Source organism: Saccopteryx bilineata, chromosome 7 (assembly GCF_036850765.1).
Source record: "Saccopteryx bilineata isolate mSacBil1 chromosome 7, mSacBil1_pri_phased_curated, whole genome shotgun sequence".
In the NCBI taxonomy this organism is placed as follows: Eukaryota; Metazoa; Chordata; class Mammalia; order Chiroptera; family Emballonuridae; genus Saccopteryx; species Saccopteryx bilineata.
This window is the reverse complement of record NC_089496.1, coordinates 69945996-69967121: the sequence shown is the minus strand read 5'-3', so window position 1 is coordinate 69967121 and position 21126 is coordinate 69945996. Positions and strand designations below refer to the sequence as shown.

At 48.8% G+C, this 21126-nt stretch overlaps 1 protein-coding gene across 4 annotated transcripts in view; it reads left to right on the top strand.

The window, feature by feature from the left end:
- The first annotated feature begins 17858 nt into the window (after nucleotides 1–17858).
- Nucleotides 17859–21126, top strand: part of DET1 (DET1 partner of COP1 E3 ubiquitin ligase) — a 61422-nt gene continuing 58154 nt past the window's right edge. For all 4 annotated transcript variants that reach the window (XM_066238132.1, XM_066238133.1, XM_066238131.1 and 1 more), the window contains exon 1: nucleotides 17859–17983. The gene's annotated coding sequence lies outside the window, so the exon portion shown is untranslated. The remainder of the gene's footprint in view (nucleotides 17984–21126) is intronic.

Genomic DNA, 21126 nt, shown 5'->3' with positions numbered 1-21126 from the left:
AGGCTTTATTGAGTACAGAGCATGCATCCCGCCCGGCAAGGTTCCCTGGCCCCAAGGAAAGATGGAGGCCAAGGAAGTCGCAAGTGGTGACCCGTGTGGGAGATATTTAAAGGGTCCCTAGAGTGGTCGAGCTAATATGATGTGGTGAAATCTCACTAGCTGGCAGACGGTCGCTGTTTTTCCAAAGGGTTCCTGGGAAGTTTCTTTTGGCGTGCTTGGTTGTGGGCGGTCCCAGCCAAAGTTCATGGGTCTGAGTTCCCCACGTGACCATCCCCCATTATCCACTGACCTTACAAATATGTTTTCAATGCATTTGGGGACATCCCATGTTCTTCATCTTAATTTATATTTTACTTAAGATAAACTTTAGAGATCACTCCATATTAGTATGTTAAGTGTATCCTCATTAGAGCTAATGATGGTAGGACATTTTATTGTAAGGACCACACTATTTAGTCAGTCCCATGTTGATGGATATTTATGTAGATTTTGACCTTTTGATCTCTCAGTGATATCACAATGCATTATAGCTTCATACAGGAGCAAGTATAATTGTAAGGTAAGTTCCTGGAGGTGGAAATGCTAGGGAGAAGGCATATGCGGTGATAATTTCTACAGATACTAATAAAGCATCTCCTTATTAAGATTTATCAATTTGCATTAGCATTAGCAATATATAAGAGAACCCCTTTTCCCACACCCATATTTTTTCCATTTTTTTAGTGAAAGAGTGACAGAGACAGACAGACAGAAAGCATCGACTTGTAGTCACAGCACTTTAGTTGTTCATTGATTGCTTCACATACGTGCCTTGATGGGGGGGCTCAAGCTGAGCCAATGACCCCTCGCTCAAGCCAGTGACCTTGGGGTCAAGCCAGCAACCTTGGGCTCAAGCCAGCAACCTTGGGTTTTAAGCCAGGACCTTTGGGCTCAAGCCAATGACTTTGGGGTCACATTTATGATACTGGGCTCAAGCCAGGAATCTTGCTCTGAAGCTGATGAGCCCATGCTCAAGACAGCGAACTCAGGGTTTTGAACCTGGATCCTCAACATCCCAGGTCAATGTTCTATCCACTGCTCCACTGTCTAGTCAGGCTAACCTAATACATCATCAAATGATTTGATCTTTGCCAACCTCATAGGTGAAAAATTATATCTCAATGGAGTATTTAAAAGTAAATTTTATTGACATTTAACATACGTACAGAAGTGTGTACAAACCATAAGTATACAGCTTCATTCATTTTCTCAAAGTGAGTTCATCTGTGTAATAGCACCTGTGTATATTACATATGCATATGCATATAACATTTCTATATAATCAAGTTTAATTACATTGTCAAATCTTTTATTTTTACCTAATTATCTGATAGATATTGTCAAAACCCTCCACCACAGATTTATTAGTTATGCCTTGTTCTCCCATCTACTTTTGATCTATATATTTCAAAGTCATGCTCGTAAGTGTATGAGAAATCTTGATTTTACTTTAATTTTATACATACGTGGATACACAAATCCATTTTCTTTGTTAAAATGCAAACAATACAGAAACAGAAGTGAAAAATTACTACTCAGTGGTGTTTCTGATATTAAAACAACAACAAGCCTGACCAGGCAGCGGTGCAGTGGATAGAGTGTCAGACTGGGATGCAGAGGACCCAGGTTCAAGACCAACCCCGAGGTCGCCAGCTTGAGCGTGGGCTCATCTGGTTTGAGCAAGGCTGGCTCGAGCAAGGAGTCACTCGGTCTGCTGTAGCCCCCCCCCCCCCACTCAAGGCACATATGAGAAAGCAATCAATAAACAACAACTAAGGAACCGCAATAAAGAATTGGTGTTTCTCATCTCTCTCCCTTCCTGTCTGTCTGTCCCTATCTGTCCCTCTCTCTGACTCTCTCTGTCTCTGCCACAAAAGAAAAAAACAATGAGATGCCATTTTCCCAAAAGATTGGTAAAGTATATATTTGAACATCAGTAACATTCTGTGATGGCAGGTTGTCAGAAAGGTACCATATTTCCCCATGTATAAGACACTCCCAGGTATAAGATGCACTTTAATTTTGGGGCTCAAATTTGAAAAAGAAAATGTATTACATAAAGTTACTGAACTCCAGTTTTATTTATCATAAAATTCATACAACTCCTCATCACTGTCAAAACTCCCATCCATTAGCTTGTCCTCATCTGTGTCTGGTGATGAATCACCGTCTTCAACAATGAGCGCAGAAACAAGCGCGAAAAAATGGGAAATGCAAGTAAAAAAAAATCTACAACAGCCTAACTGGGCAGTGGCACAGTGGATAGAGCATTGGACTGGGATGCGGAGGACCCAGGTTCGAGACCCCAAGGTTGCCAGCTTGAGCACGGGCTCATCTGGTTTGAGCAAAGCTCACCAGCAAGGTCACTGGCTCGACCAAGGGGTTACTTGGTCTGCTGAAGGCCCACAGTCAAGGCACATATGAGAAAGCAATCAATGAACAACTAAGGTGTCGCAACCAAAAACTAATGATTGATGCTTCTCATCTTTCTCCATTCCTGTCTGTCTGTCCCTATCTATCCCTCTATCTGACTCTAGAATGTTGCCTAACATGTGTACAAAACATGGGGTACAAGAAGGAACAATAAATGTGGCCTCTTATTACAAGTGAAATTACTGGGTGTGATATTTAAAAATTTTAGTAGATATCACCAAATTGTCCACCTACAAAGCTCTAATTATTCTATATTAAACTCGTTGCAGCCCTGGTCAGATAGCTCAGTTGATTAGAGTGTTGTCCTGAAGCACAAAGGTTGCTGGTTCGATCCCTGGTCAGGGAACATACAGGAACAGATTGATGTTTCTGTTTCTTCCTCTCTCTCCAAAATCAATAAAATAAAAGTTAAAACAAAAAACAAAACAACCGTTGCACTCTGAGTCTCTATCCATCCTCCATGGGAGAGAAATACAACTTTTCAACTTTTTAATATTTGGGGATTGGTGAAAATAGGAGAATTATTTTGGGGACTCCTAAGGCAGAAATCACACTGAGCATATGAGAATTCAGCTGAGATCATTAGGTCTCTAATCTTCACATTGGGTCTCTAATATCAGGGTGGTTAATTCTTTTTCGCCCGCCTGCCCGTAAGAAATTTCTGGCAGATTGGTCTGCGACCGGAGGTTGAAAAACACTGATCTAAGGCACTGTTTCCTCTCAAAGCTGGGCCAAAGTTCTGGGTTGTCAGAGGTGCTAAGGCACCAGGGTGGCCCATCTGCAGTGTCCCTGTGTGGTTCCTTCTTGTCAAGAGCTGCTGGGCCGCCTGTGTGTTCAGGTACTCTCTGGTGAAATTGGCAGCCCAGATGCCCAGACCCACCTGAAACTTAGGGGCACTGCTGGAAAGTGTGTCCAAGTCCTGGAATAATAGAGTGACACAGACCTCTGTCTCCTGCCTGGACCCCTGGCAATCCCTCTTCCCCAGTGTCACACATGGCTCTGCCCCTTCCAAGACTCATCACATTATCCCTTGCTCTGTGGCTTAGTATGTTACAAGAGAGGAAAGGCCTTCTGCTTTCTGTCCTGTTCCAAGGTAAGAAATTGCATGTCCTGCTCAGCCTCTAGAATCGAGGAGGCAGGAAGGAAAATTAAAGGATAAACGGATAAAGTGTAATTTCATAAATTATCTTGCCCTGGTATGTTATTATGATTGCACTCTAAAGACTAACTTTTTTTGCCTGACCTGGTGGTGGCGCAGTAGATAGAGCATCGGACTGGGATGCCGAGGACCCAGGTTCAAGACCCCGAGGTCGCCAGCTTGAGTGCGGGCTCATCTGGTTTGAGCAAAAGCTCACCAGCTTGGACCCAAGGTCGCTGGCTCGAGCAAGGGGTTACTCGGTCTGCTGAAGGCCTGCAGTCAAGGCACATATGAGAAAGCAATCAATGAACAACTAAGGTGTTGCAATGTGCAACGAAAAACTAATGATTGATACTTCTCATCTCTCTGTTCCTGTCTGTCTGCCCCTGTCTATCCCTCTCTCTGACTCTCTGTCTCTGTAAAAAAAAAAAAAAAAAAAAAAGGTTAAAGACTATCTTTTTTTATTTCCTGCTCACTTTGCATCTGCACCCCCAACACACACGTGTATGCGCATGCGCGCACACACCCACACACACACACACACACACTCCATCTAAAAAGGCAGCTGGCCTTTCTCGCACCTCTCAGTGCAGCAGAGACTCACATTCAATAGCTGCTAACTAGGCTCTGGCCCTGGCCTCTCTCGAGTTTGCCTTGCCTGTAGGATCATCAAGGTTGCTTGGCAACCACCAGCAGGTCGGCCTCTCACACAGCTTCCTTAAAGAAAATGGTAAAACTCTGTTCTCGTCACTGGCCAAGCAAGGCCTAATTAGTGTGAACCGAGAATCAATCATAGGGGTTGGGGAGCGGGGGTGGCAGGATGGTGTGCAAATAGCCATCATTTCTTAATTTTACCCCTTACTGCTTCCAGGATGGAAGCAGGGCAGGCAGGGCATAGCAGGGACTGAACTCTTCAGGCACGTGTCTGAGCTCCTGTTGCAGGGATAGGGGGTCTGTGTGTGTGTGTGTGTGTGTGTGTGCGTGCGTGCGTGCGTGTGTGTGTGTGTGTGACAGAGACAGAGACAGAGAGGGACAGATAGGGACAGACAGACAAGAAGGGAGAGAGATGGGAAGCATCAATTCTTCATTGTGGCTCCTTAGCTGTTCATTGATTGATTTCTCATATGTTCCTTGATGTGGGGGTGGGGGGGATTACAGCAGAGCAAGTAACCCCTTGCTCAAGTCAGTGACCTTGGACTCAAGCCAGTGACCTTGGGCTTCAAGCCAGCGACCTTTGGGCTCAAGCTAGCGACCGTGGGGTCATGTCTATGATCACACTGTCAAGCCAGCAACCCTGCAATCAAGCTGGTGAACCCATGCTCAAGCCAGATGAGCCCGCACTCAAGCAGGCAACCTCGAGGTCTCGAACCTGGGTCCTCTGTATCCCAGTCCAACCCTCTATCCACTGCACCACCACTTGGCCAGGCAGGATAGGAGGGTCTTTCATCTGGAGAAGGCTCCTTTTGAGGATGGAGACATGGTTATCTTTAAGTATTTGGAAGCTGGGAGTGCGGAGACAGGTTTGCATTGGTTCTAGTTGGCAGCAGAGGGAAGCAAAGATGGGCCCATCATGAGGCAGCTGTTTTGAAAGCTCAGTGGTCCCGAGATGAAGGGCTTGTCGGGGACGTGGTGAATTCCCCACAACACAGGTATGTGTGCTGGAAAGGATGGTGCAGATGGTCACTGGTGCCTTCCATGTGTCTGTCCACGTCTGACAGCCCACCTTAGACAGCCCTGCGTTCCTGAGTGGACACAGCAGCTCATGTGCGGGCACTGAGTCTGCTCACCCTCACCCTGCGTCCTGAGAACTGGCGGCCCCCTCTGGTCTCCACCAGCAAGTGTTGGGTAGGCTGGTGACGCCTCTTCATTCAGCATGGAAATCCCAGCCCAAGGGCTCTTGAGCCCACAGGCAGGGTTGGGGCCACACCTGGTGTGGCTGGACTGTTGCTGGCGGCACTGAATGCAGACTGGAGGTTGGAGTGGTCTCATGGGATGGACAATGGAAAGGACTGACCCACTCTCACACGAACAGGGGACAGGTCATGGGTGATCAGCAGGGCTTTTTGCTGTTAGAAGAGGGACTGGAAAACTGTAGAGTGCCTGAGAGGGGGTGGAGAGAGTGAAACTGGTATCGAGTGACTCTGATGTTCATTTCAGATATTGGGTGTGTCAAACTAAGGTGAGGACAGGGAAGCAGGAGACACAGGCCCCTGAGGGACCAGCTACTCCAAAGTGACCAGCACTGCCACTTAGTGTGTGCACCTGCCATGTGTCAGGTGCTTTCTATTTAATCATCTTTAATCGTAACAACAATTGGTAAAGCAGGGAATGTTGTCCCCCCACACACTTTGTAGGTGAGGAGGCTGAGGCACAGAGGGGTCAACTGCCTTGCCCAGAATGACTTTAGAAACCGCAGAGTCAAGATTCAAACACAGCCTGGCCTGTGGTGGCACAGTGGACAAAGCATCGACCTGGCATGCTGAGGGCTCAGGTTCGAAACCCCGAGATTACTGGCTTGAGCATGGGCTCATCAGCTTCAGCATGAGGTCCTTGGCTTGAGCGCAGGATCATAGACATGTCTACATGGTCACTGTAGCTTGAGCTCAAGGTCATTGGCTTGAGCAAGGGGTCATTGGCTCAGCTGGAGCCCCCGGGTCAAGGCACATATGAGAAAGCGATCAATGAACAACTAAGGCGCAGCTCTCCTCTCCCTTTCTGTCTGTCTCTCTCTGTCCCTGTCTCTCTCACTAAAAAATAAAAAGAGAGAGAGAGAGAGAGAGAGAGAGAGAGATTCAAACACAGATGAGCCCTTTCCGAATTCTATTTCTTTCCACCTTGCTGCCATCCACCCCAGCCCCAGAGCAGGCGTCCTGTACAATTGTGCTCACACAGCCGGGGCCCCATTGTGGGTGAAGTGCTTAAACCCGAGAGCTTAGAAGCACTCAGTTATGCATTTCCTTTCTCTCACATAGATTTTTCTTTTAAATTTGTAAGTGAGGGGATGATGTAGAGGGTGTACGTGCATAAAGGATAATTAAACGTACAGCCAGGTGACATTGTGCGCGTGCAAACCGTGTAATCATCACCCAGGCCAGCAGACAGAACATTTCTGGCAGCCCCGATTGTGTTTTTCTTAACACAAATCAGAACTCTATTGGAACAGCTAAATGTGTACATTAATGATCATGTGCTGCTAGATAGGGCCTAACAAGATTTACTAACGTAGGGACTATGTTTTCTCCCCACATGCTATGGTTTCCAGAGGCCAGGAGAAGCAGGGAGGCGATTGCACAGCTGATAAACTCCTAAAGCCCCAGCATTGGCAATGACTGATGGTCTCTGGGCCGCTGATATGAAGAGGGAGCAGCCTTGTTTAAACTCTCCCTGTTCCAGCGCCCCATCCCCCACTAAGCTGCTCTGTTATCTCCGTGAGGTCAGAATGACCCCGAATTTAAAGTACCAGGAGCCTCAGAGAGGGCCCTACCCAGGCACACGTCATGGCTAGAGGCCCATCTCTTCACAAAGTCAAAGAAGTATTTCTCAAGGATCGCCTGCAGACAAAGAAATCTGCCTTACAGTCCTTGGTACTTTGGAGGATTTCATTCTGGAAAATATTTGGGACCCCTGTAGCCCACTGACTTTGAGAAGGTGGGCAAGGAGGCCTGGGTGGCCCTGTCCAGAGGATGAGAGTGCCAGATGGCAGGGCAGGTGTTCTAGCTGACTTGACAACCTTATCAGATGCACAAGGGGCCCAGCCCCCAGCGGACAGTAATGTCTGTGAAGGTGTCCTCACTCCTCTCTGCCCTCCTCCCGGCTCCTGCTCCATGTGGGTGAGAAGGCCCTCCAGAGGTTCTTAGCTTCCTTCCTTCCTTCCTTCCTTCCTTCCTTCCTTCCTTCCTTCCTTCCTTCCTTCCTTCCTTCCTTCCTTCCTTTCCTCCCTCCCTCCTTCCTTTCCTCCCTCCCTCCCTCCCTCCTTCCCTCCCTCCTTTCCTTCCTTCCTTCCTTCCTTCCTTCCTTCCTTCCTTCCTTCCTTCCTTCCTTCCTTCCTCCCTCCCTCCCTCCCTCCCTCCCTCCCGCCCTTTTGAGAGAGAGACTGAAACAGAGACAGGTAGGGAGAGAGATGAGAAGCATGAACTCATAGTTGCAGCACCTTAGTTGTTCATTGATTGCTTTCTCATATGTGCCTTGATAAGGGGGCTCCAGCTGAGCCAGTGACCCCTTGCTCAAGCTAGTGACCTTGGGCTCAAGCCAGCGACCTTTGGGCTCAAACTGGTGACCCCACACTCAAGCTGGTGAGCCCACGCTCAAGCTGACGACCTCGGGGTTTTGAAGCTGGGTCCCCAGTGTCCCAGATGGACGCTCTATCCGTTATGCCACCGCCTGGTCAGACCCCCAGGCTTTTCTTTCTAACTGAATTTCCTCCTTCAATCTTATCCTCTAGTCAAACTGAAGACAGGGTCTCATCTTGTTCTTGTGGCCCCTCCCTGTGTCCCCCACCCTTCTGCATCTAACCAGGTGACTTGTGCATAGAGAATGCTCACATAAAGGGCTCCTCGAGCTGAATTGAGCTTAGCAGAATGCAGTGCTGGGCTAGACTGAAGGAAACTGTCCTCCACGACATGCTCTGGTCACTGACGGCAAATTGAATTATAAGAAGTTAGAAAACTGAGCATTTTTCTCAACTTACCATTTTTTCCTGTTATTTATGTTTTATTTTAAATACTTTGAAAAATAGGTATAATCAACATGCAACATTATATTTATTAGTGTCAGGTGCACAACATAATGATTTGATACTTGTTTCTATTGCAGATGATTTCCACAGTGGGTCTAGTTAACATCTGTCACCACACAGACTTACCGAATATTTTCTTCCTTTTTTTTTTTTTTGTATTTTTCCAAAGTGAGAAGCGGGGGAAGGCAGACAGACAGACTCCCACATGCGCCTGACCAGGATCCACCCAGCATGCCCACCAGGGGGCAATGCTCTGCCCATCTAGGGCGTTGCTCTGCTGCATCCAGAGCCATTCTAGTGCCTGAGGTGGAGGCCATGGAGCCATCCTCAGTGCCTGGGGCAAGTTTGCTCCAATGGAGCCTTGGCTGTGGGAGGGGAAGAGAGACAGAGAGGAAGGAGAGGGGGAGGGGTGGAGAAGCAGATGGGCGCTTCTCCTGTGTGCCCTGACCGGGAATCGAACCCGGGTCCTCCGCACGCTAGGCCGACGCTCTACCGCTGAGCCAACCGGCCAGGGCTAGCCCACCATCCTTTATTGAACCAGAGTCCCTCTTGGTATGGATGGTTCCCTTGTTCCTGACTTCAGCTCTAACATTTTTAGTTTATTAAACTAATGTGAAAAATGTAAATCAGCCTGACCAGGTGGTGGCGCAGTGGATAGAGCGTCGGACTGGGATGCGGAAGGACCCAGGTTCGAGACCCCGAGGTGGCCAGCTTGAGCGCGGGCTCATATGGCTTGAGCAAAGAGCTCACCAGCTTGGACCCAAGGTCGCTGGCTCCAGCAGGGGGTTACTCGGTCTGCTGAAGGCCCGCGGTCAAGGCACATGTGAGAAAGCAATCAATGAACAACTAAGAAGTCGCAACGCGCAACGAGAAACTGATGATTGATGCTTCTCATCTCTCTCCGTTCCTGTCTGTCTGTCCCTGTCTATCTCTGCCTCTGTAAAAATAAATAAATAAATAAATAAAAAGTAAATCATACAAATAATTTATGGGAAAAAATGTGAACAAAAGAAACGTCCCCCATTACCTGTTTCCCACAATCGTTTTATCATATTTCCCTCCAGGCATTGTTCATCCCATATGTTTTTGTGAAAATATTTTAGACTTGGTGTGTACACAGTTTGAGTCCCACTGATACTTATTTCATTACAAACTTATAAAATAATTGTCATTTACTTGTCATCACCATTGACTTTGAAAGCTATACAAAGTTTTCCAGTTATTCTTCCGCTGTAGGACATTTTGGTTGTACTGAACATTCTGGTGTAGATATTTCAATTCCCCTAAGATCTGTAATTGTAATTCCTGGTGAGGGTGATGCTGCTCTCCACCAAGTTGCTTATCATGGTTCTATCACTTCAGCAAACTCCTTCAAAACCTGCCTCCCAAAGTGAAATGCATTTTCTTTTTCTTTTTTTTTAAGCACGCACATGAGAGAGAGAGAAAGAGAGAGACAGACAGACAGACAGAGACAGACAGTAAGGGAGAAAGATGAGAAGCATCAAATCATAGTTGCAGCACTTTAGTTGTTCATTGATTGCTTTCTCATATGTGCCTTAATGGTGGGGGGAGGCTCCAGCCGAGCCGGTGACCCTTTGCTCAAGCCAGTGACCTTGGGCTTCAAGCCAGCAACCATGGGGTCATGTCTATGATCCACGCTCAAGCTGGTGACCTTGGGGTTTCAAACCTGGGTTCTCAGCATCCCAGGCAAATGCTCTATCCACTGCGCCACTGCCTGGTCAGACTGCAATGCATTTTCTAGAAGGTTTTTCTTGCCTCATGCTGTTCCATTTACCATCCCTTCTGCTGCCTCCCCCCTCAAGGCTGTGTATCAGACCTGATTAGGCATCACCTCTTCTTGAAGACCTTCTCTAACTAAGGAACCCCTAAGCTAGCTGTCCCCTGCTATGTATACCCACCAGATGCTGTGCTTCCCTAACCAGCACTCTCTGCACCCTACTCTCTGTTTTACAGTGTGAGTTCTCAGTGGAGGAAAGGAAGGACGATGAGAAAAGGGAAGGAAAAGATACCCTGTCTGTGTCCCACGGGTTGCCCCTGGGCTTCTCCCAGGCTCTCTGGTGTCCTGTGACTAATGGTTAGACAGGAGGCCAATCCTAGCTTAGCCACCCTTGTTAGCCTCCCGCTCTCAGAGCAGGTCCCAGGCACAGGACAGCGGTTCCGAGGAGGCTCGTGCCTGGCTGCTGGCCAGGCCACCCCAGCTGCTCCAGCTGCCCCATTAGAGGGCAGTGTGGGTGCGGGGCCAGGAGGACTGTTTGTTCAGTCGTCATGACAGAGGGTGATTGCTGGCACTGGAGGGGAGGACCAGCTGTTCCAGCTCCCCAGCCGGTCCTGGCCCCCCTCACCTGAGTGCCTCCCTGGTTTGATCGAATCTCTGTGTCTCACAATTACCTCTAATTTAATTGCTTTCACAGGAAGAAAAGTGCTTTTTCCTGCAGTTAAGATTTTTTATGTTCCCTGGGCTTTGCCTCCTTGGCCCCCAGCCTCTCCCTTTTATTTGCAGCCATTCTCCTGCCCCTGAGAGTGGAAGGTGGAACAAGGTGGCCCCCGAAGCACCCAATGGACCTTTGGCTTAAGGGATGTGTCCACAGGCTCAGCTGTGGCCACAGGAAGGACAGTGCTGGTGTGTTCCCTACCTCTCCAGCCTCTCCTTCCTCTTGCCCCATATCTCAGGCACATCTAGAAGGAAGAGAGCACTAGACATCGGCTTTGACTTAACTCATTCATTCATTCATTCAACAAATACACATTAGGCCTCTAATATGTGCTAGGCACTACATACCCCAAACCGACTTACTTCTTTTCTCTTCTTTTTTTTTTCTTCTTCTTTTCCAAGTGAGAAGAGAAGATATAGAGAGATAGACTCCTGCATGTGTCCCAACCAGGATCCAACCGGCAACCCCCATCTGGGGCCAGTGTTCTGCCCATCTGGGCCCATGCTTGCAACTGAGCAATCCATGGAGCCATTCTTAGTACCCAGGGTCGATGTGCTGGAACATATTGAGCCATAGCTGCAGGAGAGGAAGAGAGAGAAAGAGGGGGAGAGAAAAGGGGAGGGGAAGGGGTGGAGAAGCAGATGGTCACTTCTCCTGTGTGCCCTGACCAGAAATTGAACCTGGCACATCCACATACTGGGCCGACACTCTACCACTGAGCCAACCTGCCAGGGCAACTGACTTATTTCAAGCAGACTTTATTCTTCCCAGTGCCCAGGTGAAGTATGAACATGGATATCATTTTCAGACATGGTAGCTGCCTTTAAGAAGTTTCAAACCTTCTTTGATATGGAAATGATTGTTGATTGACTGCCTGACCAAATCTGGTATTGTTGGAGGTAGCCCATTATCCCTGTTTCAGAGATGAGAAAAGTGAGCCTCAGAGCCTTTAGTCCTCTCTGCTGTCACTGCCCATCTGACTCGTATGCCAGACTGTTTTGTTGCCTATAGACACCATGTTGTTTCACATCTCATAGCTTTGCCGATGCGGTCCCTACTGCCTGGAACACTGTCCTGACCTTCCCTTCAGCATCTTCCATAGTATCTCTTCTCAAAATGCTGGGCCAAGCCCGTCCACCCACCATGCACAGACCTCCACCTGAGTGCTCACTGCATCACATTGAAACAAGCTGTTTGTGTCTTTCCCACTAGACTGCAGTCTTCTCTGAGGCAGGAATCACAATATATTCACCTTGGCCCTGCCACACCCAGCACAGAGGCTGTGTTCTGAAAAGACTGGCTGATGAACAGGATAGATAGGTGAGGGCAACAGTGAGATTCAGATCATTTTCTGCTACCATAAGACACCTTTGTGAAAATTAGAACAAGGGTCCCTTTTTTTTATTATTATTATTATTTGTATTTTTCTGAAGCTGGAAACAGGGAGAGACAGTCAGACAGACTCCCGCATGCGCCCGACCGGGATCCACCCGGCACGCCCACCAGGGGTGACGCTCCGCCTACCAGGGGGCGATGCTCTGTCCCTCCAGGGCGCCGCTCTGCCGCGACCAGAGCCACTCTAGCGCCTGGGGCAGAGGCCAAGGAGCCATCCCCAGCGCCCAGGCCATCTTTGCTCCAATGGAGCCTTGGCTGCGGGAGGGGAAGAGAGAGACAGAGAGGAAGGAGGGGGGGGGGGTGGAGAAGCAAATGGGCGCCTCCCCTATGTGCCCTGGCCGGGAATCGAACCCGGGATCCCCGCACACCAGGCCGACGCTCTACCGCTGAGCCAACCGGCCAGGGCAAGTCCTCTGGGTGGACTTGCAATCAGAGAAAAGAGAGCCTCTTTCCCAGGCTTAAGCAGCCCTGTGCCAGGGTCCCAGGGCCTGGCTGAGCCAGCGGAACTAGATTGCAACCCGATCATGCTCTCCGGGCATGCCAGCTCGGGCACAGCAAGGAGTGGCCTGTTTAAAAGCCAAGTCAGCCTCATTCTGAAGCCCAGACTTTTCTCCTCTACCATGTGAACATTTTCAAGCCAAGAGAAAGCTATGTATGTGTGTATGTGTGAGTGATTTTTGACAAATAGGTAAAACAGTAAAAGCCCCAAAGAGCTGCTGCCATGTTTCTCTTGACACAAATCCAGAAGTTATTCTTTCCATCTGAAATCAAGTGGAACAAAAGTCATCCTCTTGCTTGAGCACTAAGTCATAGGCGCCAGCGGCAGTGGCAAGGTTGTCCAAGAAAGACCGGAGGCTGCAGGGTCATCAAACATAAAAGAAACCCCTCCTGGGGCAGGGAGCACTTAGCCAAGAGCATGCAGGGAAGGTATATCTGCAGAAAGTTGATAAGAATTTAGGTTTGAAGCCCTGGCTGGGTAGCTCAGTTGGTCAGAGTGTAGTTCAGATATGCCAAGGTTGCCGGTTCAATCCCCAGTCAGGGCACATACAAGAATCAATCAGTGAGTGCAAAAATAAGTGGAACAATAAATGGATCTCTCTCTTTCTCTCTCTCTAATCAATAAATTAAAAAAATTATTTTTTTTGAGAGAGAGAGACAGGAAGGGAGAGAGATAAAAAGCATCAACTTATAGTTATAGCACCTTAGTTGTTCATTGAGTGCTTTCTCATATGTGCCTTGACCAGGGGGATTCAGCTGAGCCAGTGACCCCTTGCTCAAGCCAGCAACCTTGGGCTTCAAGCCGTGATCTTTGGGCTCAAGTCAGCAACAATAGGATCATGTCTGTGATCCCATCCTCGAGCTGTGACCCTGCGCTTAAGCTGGTGAGCCCCTGCTTAAGCGGGATGAGTCCACGCTCAAGCTGGCAACCTCGGGGTTTTGAACCTGGGTCCTCAGTGTCCCAGGCCAACGTTCTATCCACTGCACCACCACCTGGTCAGGCAATTAAAAAAAATTAAAAATAAATTTGGGTTTGAAATCTGAAGGCCTGAAGAACAGCAAACAGAAAGAGCATTTTCTGCAAATAGCAATCAAGGGCTTATTATGAAGTGAGCCTTGGGGGCTGAGTGAAAAATGGGACGGGATCAAGCAAAGAGAAAAACCCCTCATAGACACAGACAACGGTATGGTAATTGCAAAGGGAAAAGGGGGGTGGGGGAGGCAGAAGAGGGTATCTGGGGGGTAGGCGGTGACGGAAGGACACTTGGCTTGGGTGGTGAACACATAATACAACATACAGCTGGTGTATTATAGAATTGTACACTTGAAGCCTATATAATTTTATTAACCAATGTCACCCCCCCAAATTCAATAAAAAATAAAAAGCCCTAGCCGGTGGCACAGTGGACAGGGTGTTATCCTGGAGTCCTGAGGCTGCTGGTTCAATCCGGGCGTCGCTGGCTCTATCCCAGAGACACCGTCCTGATCCCCGAGGGCACCTGCTGGACTCCGAGGTCACCGGTTTGAGCCTCAGTTGGGACACATATGAGAAGCAATCAATGGGTGCATAACTAGGTGGAACAGCGAGTTGATGCTCCTCTCTCTTCCTTCCTCTCTCTCTCAAATCAATGGAAAAAAAGTTGTTTTTTTTTTAAAAATGTGGTGCTTTAAAAAAAAAAATGAAGTGAACCTTATAAAGCAAATATAGGGTGGAGGCCGTCAAGTGAACCCGAGCCTCAGTATCGGCATCTGTAAAGCGGGACTGTTACCTAATTCACGTGAAATGAGGTAACGCAGGTGAAATAGTTGGCATAGGGTCTGGCTTGCAGTGAATAGGTATGCCATGGTGATTGCCATTGTTTGGATGAACAGAATGGTGATGATGACGACGATGATAATGTTGGGGTGGTGGTGGTGGTGGAATACTTAAGGCAAGAAATGTCTGCATGATACAGAGGTGAAAAGAGCTTGGCCGGCCTCTTCTAGAAACGGAGAAAGAACAAGAGCTTCTCATGCTGCTATTCCCCATTTCCTCCCCCTGTGGCTAATGCGGATAGTGGGCAGAACTGCTAAAAGCCTTGGCAGCAGAGCCAGGGAGGACGGGAGGGAGTGGGGAGAAAGCTCTCAAACCCTTCAGGTCTCACCCGATCCCTCCATCATCCACTCAATCGGGGACCCTGTGTACGCGGGGCCTCCTAAGAGGGACACAGGGGGCAGGCGCATGGGGGTGCAGGGGCAGGCAGCGCAGGACTCAGTGTTCTTCCCACAGTGAGAGGACGGTGGGGGGAGTGGCAGGGAATTAGGAACGGGAACATCTGAGAGAGGAGGGCCAGAGAGCCGTGGAAATAAAATGCAGCATCTGGTCTGCTTGACGATTACACTACGGAGGCGCTGCCCTGTGTGTGCAAAAGACTGGTTTCAGCATTCAACAAAGCTTTATTGAGCCCCTATGTGCCTGACACTGTGTTAACCCTTGAGGATTGGCCCTGGATGGTTGGCTCAGTGGTAGAGTGTCAGCCTGGCGTGTGGATGTCCCAAGCTCGATTCCCAGTCAGGGCACACAGGAGAAGGGACCATCTGCTTCTCCACTCTTCCCATCCCCCTCTTTCTCTTTCTTCTCCTCCTGCAGCCATGGCTTGATTGGTTTGAGCGCATCAGCCCTTGGCACTGAGGATGGCTCTGTGGAGCCTCTGCCTCAGGTGCTAAAAATAGCTTGGTTGTGAGCATGGGCCCAGATGGGCAGAGCATTGGCCCCAGATGAAGGTTGCCACATGGATCCCGGTTGGGGCACATGCGGGAATCTGTCTCTCTATCTCCCCTTCTCTCACTTGGAAAAGAAGAAAAAAAAAAAAAAACCCTTGAGGATCAATAGTTGCAATATAGAAATGGTCCCTGTCCTTGTGGAGCTGACTTCAAATGTAGCCCAATCCAAATATCCTATTATTTTTTGAACAAAAGCATTCACAGTTATTGTACTTAGGCCAAATACCTTGGGATATCTTTGCCTCTTCTCCTTCTTTCTGTCACACTGCTTATCCAATTCATTAGCAAGTCCTGTTGACTCCACCTTCAGTATATATTTGAAATCTGACCACTTCTCACCGCCTCCACCTCTCTCACTCCAATCCAGGCCACCATCATCTCTTGCCTGAACTATTGCAGTAGGCAATTCCTGGCTGGTCTTTCAATAGTACCCTCTCCCTGTGGCAGCTAGAGTAAACCTTCTAAAACATGAGTCTGCCTGATGGGATAGCTCAGTTGGTTAGAGCATCACCCAGACATGCCAAGGTTGTGGGTTTGATCCCTGGTCAGGGCACATACAATGAGCCTGACCAGGTGGTGGCACAATGAAAGGAATGTTGGCCTGGGACGCCAAGGACGCAAGTTTGAAACCCCGAGGTTGCCAGCTTGAGCATGGGCTCTTCTGGCTTGAGCACAGACTCACCAGCTTGAGCGTAGGGTTGCTGGCTTGAGCATGGGATCTTAGATATAACCCCATGGTCGCCGGCTTGAGCCCAAGGTCTCTGGCTTGAGCGAGGGGTCATTGGCACGGCTGGAGCCCCCAGGTTAAGGCACATATGAGAAAGCAATCAATGAATAACTAAGAAACTGCAGTGAAGAACTGATGCTTCTAATCTGTCTCCCTTCCTGTCTGTCCCTCTCTCTCTCTTCCTCTCTCTCTTGCTAAAAAAAAAAAAAAAATCAACCAATGAATGCATAACAACAGTGATGTTTCTCTCTCTCACTCTCTATCTCCCTTTCTGTTTTTCTATCTCTAAAATCAATAAATAAACTTAAATAAAATAAAGCATGAGTCTGCTTGCCTTATTCCTCTGCTCAAAGCCAACCCTGGGCTCTTTTATTAAAAAAAAGAATTATTTTAAATTTATTGTGTTGACATGGTTTCAAGCGACCTACTCAATATAACGCCCTCTACCCTCCCCCCCATAAAAATTATTGAATTTATTGGGGTGACCTTGGTTAATAAAATTATACAGATTTCAGCCCTGGCCAGTTGGCTCAGTGGTAGAACGTCGGCCTGGTGTGCAGGAGTCCTGGGTTCGATTCCCAGTCAGGGCACACAGGAGAAGCGCCCATCTGTTTCTCCACCCCCCCCCCTCTCCTTCCTCTCTATCTCTCTCTTCCTCTCCTGCAGCCAATGCTCCATTGGAGCAAAGTTGGCCGGGGCGCTGGGGATGGCTCCATGGCCTCTGCCTCAGGCGCTAGAGTGGCTCTGGTCGCAGCAGAGCAGCGCCCCAGATGGGCAGAGCATCACCCCCTGGTGGGCATGCCAGGTGGATCCTGGTCGGGCGCATGTGGGAGTCTGCCTCCCCGTTTCCAGCTTCAGAAACACACACACACACACACACACACACACACACAACACAATTATACAGATTTCAGGTGTACAATTCTATAATATATAATCTGTATATTGTATTGTATTTTTACTACCTCATGTCAAATCTCTATCCCCTGCTCTTGGCTCTTGATTTCATTCCGAATTGAAGGCATAAAACAAAATCGGATGGTGATGAGTGCTATGGAGAAGTAGTGTGATGACAGTGGAAGGACAGCCGGCAAGAAAGGCCACTGAAAAGATGACATTTGTGCTGAGCCCTGAACGCTCTGGAAGCTGACGGAAAGATTGGGGGGGGGGGGCAGGCAGGCTATCCAGAAATAGGACAAAGCAGAGGTTTCAGGGGAGGAACCGGGTTGTAAGAGACTGAATGAATAACGTAAGTAAAAGTAAAGGTTATGGGATTCATTTAGTGCAAGAAGATTTTACTGCACGCCCACTGTGTGTATTGGGAAATGTATTAGGCACTGAGAGTGAGGGGGTCAGTACAGCTCTTAAAGTGCTCATTGTCTAGAGAGAGACAACAGATAGTTTCTCATCTATTGAAATGGCGCATCTAATCAAGAGATGAAAAAATAATTTTTATATCTGTTTTTGCAAATGTGTCCAGCAAAGCGCAGAGACATTGCCATAGGAGATCGCGCTGGTTAGAGCGCCGAGTTTATTTTTTCCTTCGCAGTCACTGGGCCTCTATGGCTTTGCTGCCCCTCCGGACACCAGGGTGCGCTGTTACAGCTCTGAGGACCGGCCGGACGGTGCCGCGCTGTTCCCAGGTCGCGTATCGCTGTGCCTCACTTCCGGTGGCTAGCGGAAGCCGGGGCCTGAGGTGACGGGCGCGGGGTCCAGAGGCATGGCGGGGGCGGGGCTGGGGGAGGCGCGCGCAGAGTCGGCTGGGGCGTCCCTAGCCCCGGCCCTTTGAGCCGGACCGCCAGGTGAGGATTTCTCTTTCCTAAGCCCAGCCTCCGAGGCCGTCAGGCCCTCCCCGAGGCCTCCTCAGGTTACCGCTCTGGGGCTGTCCCCGCAGGACTCTGAGGCTCCGCGGCCCCCGCCCTCCCTCAGATGTCCCTTCCCCTTAGGCTCCGCCCCGGGCTTTTCTTTCCGGGGGCGCCCCCTTGGGGGGGGGCTGTACCCACATCTCTGTCCTGCCCATTTTGGAAGCCGTCCCAAGCAGTTGAGGGTTGTGTGCACCTGCCCCCTTGGGGAAACTGAGACCCAACCAAGGGCAGAGGACTCGCTTAGTACCGCAAAATGAGTGGCCCGACCGAGCCAGGCTTGCTTTCGTGCCGTCAATAACGTACAGAACGCATACTGTAGGCCAGCCCAGCGCTGGGCTCTGCGAGAACTGAGAGGACTTTCAGACGACGTCAGTAGGCGTGGTGACTTCCTGGCTGGAGAGGACGGTGTAGTCGGGGGGTCCAACAGTAAGCACAGAACCATGCAAGTGAATACAGATTCAGACTGTGACCATTGCTGGGGAGAAGGCAGACACAAAAGACTAGAACGGGAGGCCAGTGTTAGGTCAGGCAGTCCCAGAAGACTGCCTGAAGGAGACAAACACTTAAGCTGCAACATGAGGAATTATAGTGAAGGCCTGAGGAAGCCCATCCTAGGCAGAGGGAACAGCCTCCGTGGATACTCGAGTCGGGAAAGAACTTGGCCTGATGCAGGTCCAGGGTTCAGGAAGGGAGGCTTAGGATGGATCGGTATTGTGATGGGAATACAGAATGTAACGTTGTGGACTGGGCAGGAACGCACTCAGCACTTATGCCATAGACATAAATAAAAGGCAGAGTTGCAAGCGTGGTAAGTGGTAGGAAGGAGAGGTATGGCTAGGATATTTGTTTTATCTAATGGGAAGGTGAAGGAAGACTTCTCCGAGCAGGGATGGTTAAGCTGGTATCAGAAATAGGAGTTAACTCAGAAAAGGGTGAAGAGCTTTTTTTAGGTTGAGGTTAATGGCAAGTGCCAAGGTTCTGAGGCAGGAGGTGGGACATCTGTTGAAGAAATGGTTAGAGTAAAATGGCAAATGAGGCTGGAGAGGCAGAGCTGCGATCTGGTTGTCACGTTAAGGATTTTGATCTTGTCGTCAGGAGCAATGGGTAGATACTGACCTGTTTTTTTTTTTTTTTTCTTTTCTTTTTTCCGAAGCTGGAAACGGGGAGGCAGTCAGACAGACTCCCACATGCACCCCACCGGAATTCACCCGGTACGCCCACCAGGGGGCGATGCTCTGCCCCTCCGGGGCGTTGCTCTGTCACGACCAGAGCAATTCTAGCGCCTGAGGCAGAGGCCACGGAGCCATCCTCAGCGCCCGGGCCATCTTTTGCCCCAGTGGAGCCTCGGCTGCGGGAGGGGAAGAAAGAGACAGAGAGGAAGGAGAGGGGGAGGGGTGGAGAAGCAGATGGGCGCTTCTCCTGTGTGCCCTGGTGGGGAATCAAACCAAGGACTCCTGCACGCCAGGCCGACGCTCTACCGCTGAGCCAACTGGCCAGGGCCTACTGACCTGTTTTAATACATATTGGAGAGGATGTGACTACAAAAGCATTTAAAAAAGATCTGTCTGGCTGTTGAATGGATTGGCGGTGGACAAGAGTGGATTTAGGGAGATGAGTAATGTAGACGTGAAATGGACACCAATATTTTTTTATTTATTCACTTGAGAGAGAGAGAGAGAAAGGGGCGAGAAGCAGGAAGCATCAACTCCCATATGTGCCTTGACCAGACAAGCCCAGGGTTTCAAACTGGCGACCTCAGCATTCCAGGTCAACACTTTATCCACTGCACCACCACAAGCCAGGCATGAATTTTCTTAGAATTAAACATTTACTTTGCTTAAAATGATGAATGTGATTTACTCAATCATAGAGGTATGCATATTTTTAATGGGATTATATAGAATATATTCTTATGTAAGGCATTTAAAACAAATCTTCGAAGGAGACAGAATTAAATACTGTAAACACCCCATTGTGTGTATGTTTTTATTTCTAAAATACAGGTTGGGTCCAGTAGCTCTCTGCTCACAGCCTATAATAGCTTGTGTGGCATGACATGCAAAGTCTTTTCCAATCTGGCTCTAATCTGCTTTTCTACGTTTCTCTCACCATTCACTCTTATGTGCTCTGACTACTTAGAATTATTCTGATTCCCAAATGTGTCATGCTCTATTCTTTCTTTCTAAGGTAGTTTTTTGATTATCCTTTTTTTTTTTTTTGTACTTTTCCGAAGCTGGAAACGAGGAGGCAGTCAGACAGACTCCCACATGCACCCGACCGGGATCCACCTGGCACGCCCACCAGGGGGCGATGCTCTGCCCATCTTGGGGCGTCGCTCTGCCATAATCAGAGCCATTCTAGCACCTGAGGCAGAGGCCACAGAGCCATCCTCAGCGCCCCGGCAAACTTTGCTCCAATGGAGCCCTGGCTGAGTGAGGGGAAGAGAGAGACGGAGAGGAAGAAGAGGGGGAAGGGTGGAGAAGCAGATGGGGCGCTTCTCCTGTGTGCCCTGGCTGGGAATCGAACCTGGAACTCCTGCATGCCAGGCCGACACTCTACCACTGAGCCAACTGGCCAGGGCCGTATATTATCTTCTTTTTGAAAATATCCTCTTTTACTTTGCCTAACACATTCTTTATCCTTCAAGACCCATGTCAAATGTTGCTTCCAGCTTTCATTTAACATATTGATGAGTACTTACTGTGCCTCAGGCACTGCCCTAGGTGCTTGGGGATGCAGCAAGGAATTAGACTAGGTAAACAAATAAGTTAACTTCAGAAAGTGATAAGGGCTGAGGAAAGTAAAACGGTAAAATGATAGATTAATGTGGATGGAAAAATGCACTAGTTTTGGTAAGACAGGGAAAGAATTCTGAAGAGTTGCTACTTTACCTGAGATTTGAATGATGAAACAGGCAGCTCTTTCAACACTTTAAAAATGTTGACCCACTTCCTTCTGGCGTCCATTGTGTCTGGTGAGAAATCCACAAGCACTTGTTGTTCCCTGTTAGTAATGTATTACTTGGTTGCTTTCAAGATTTTTACTTTGTGTTTTAGTTTTCCACTGTTTGACAATAATGT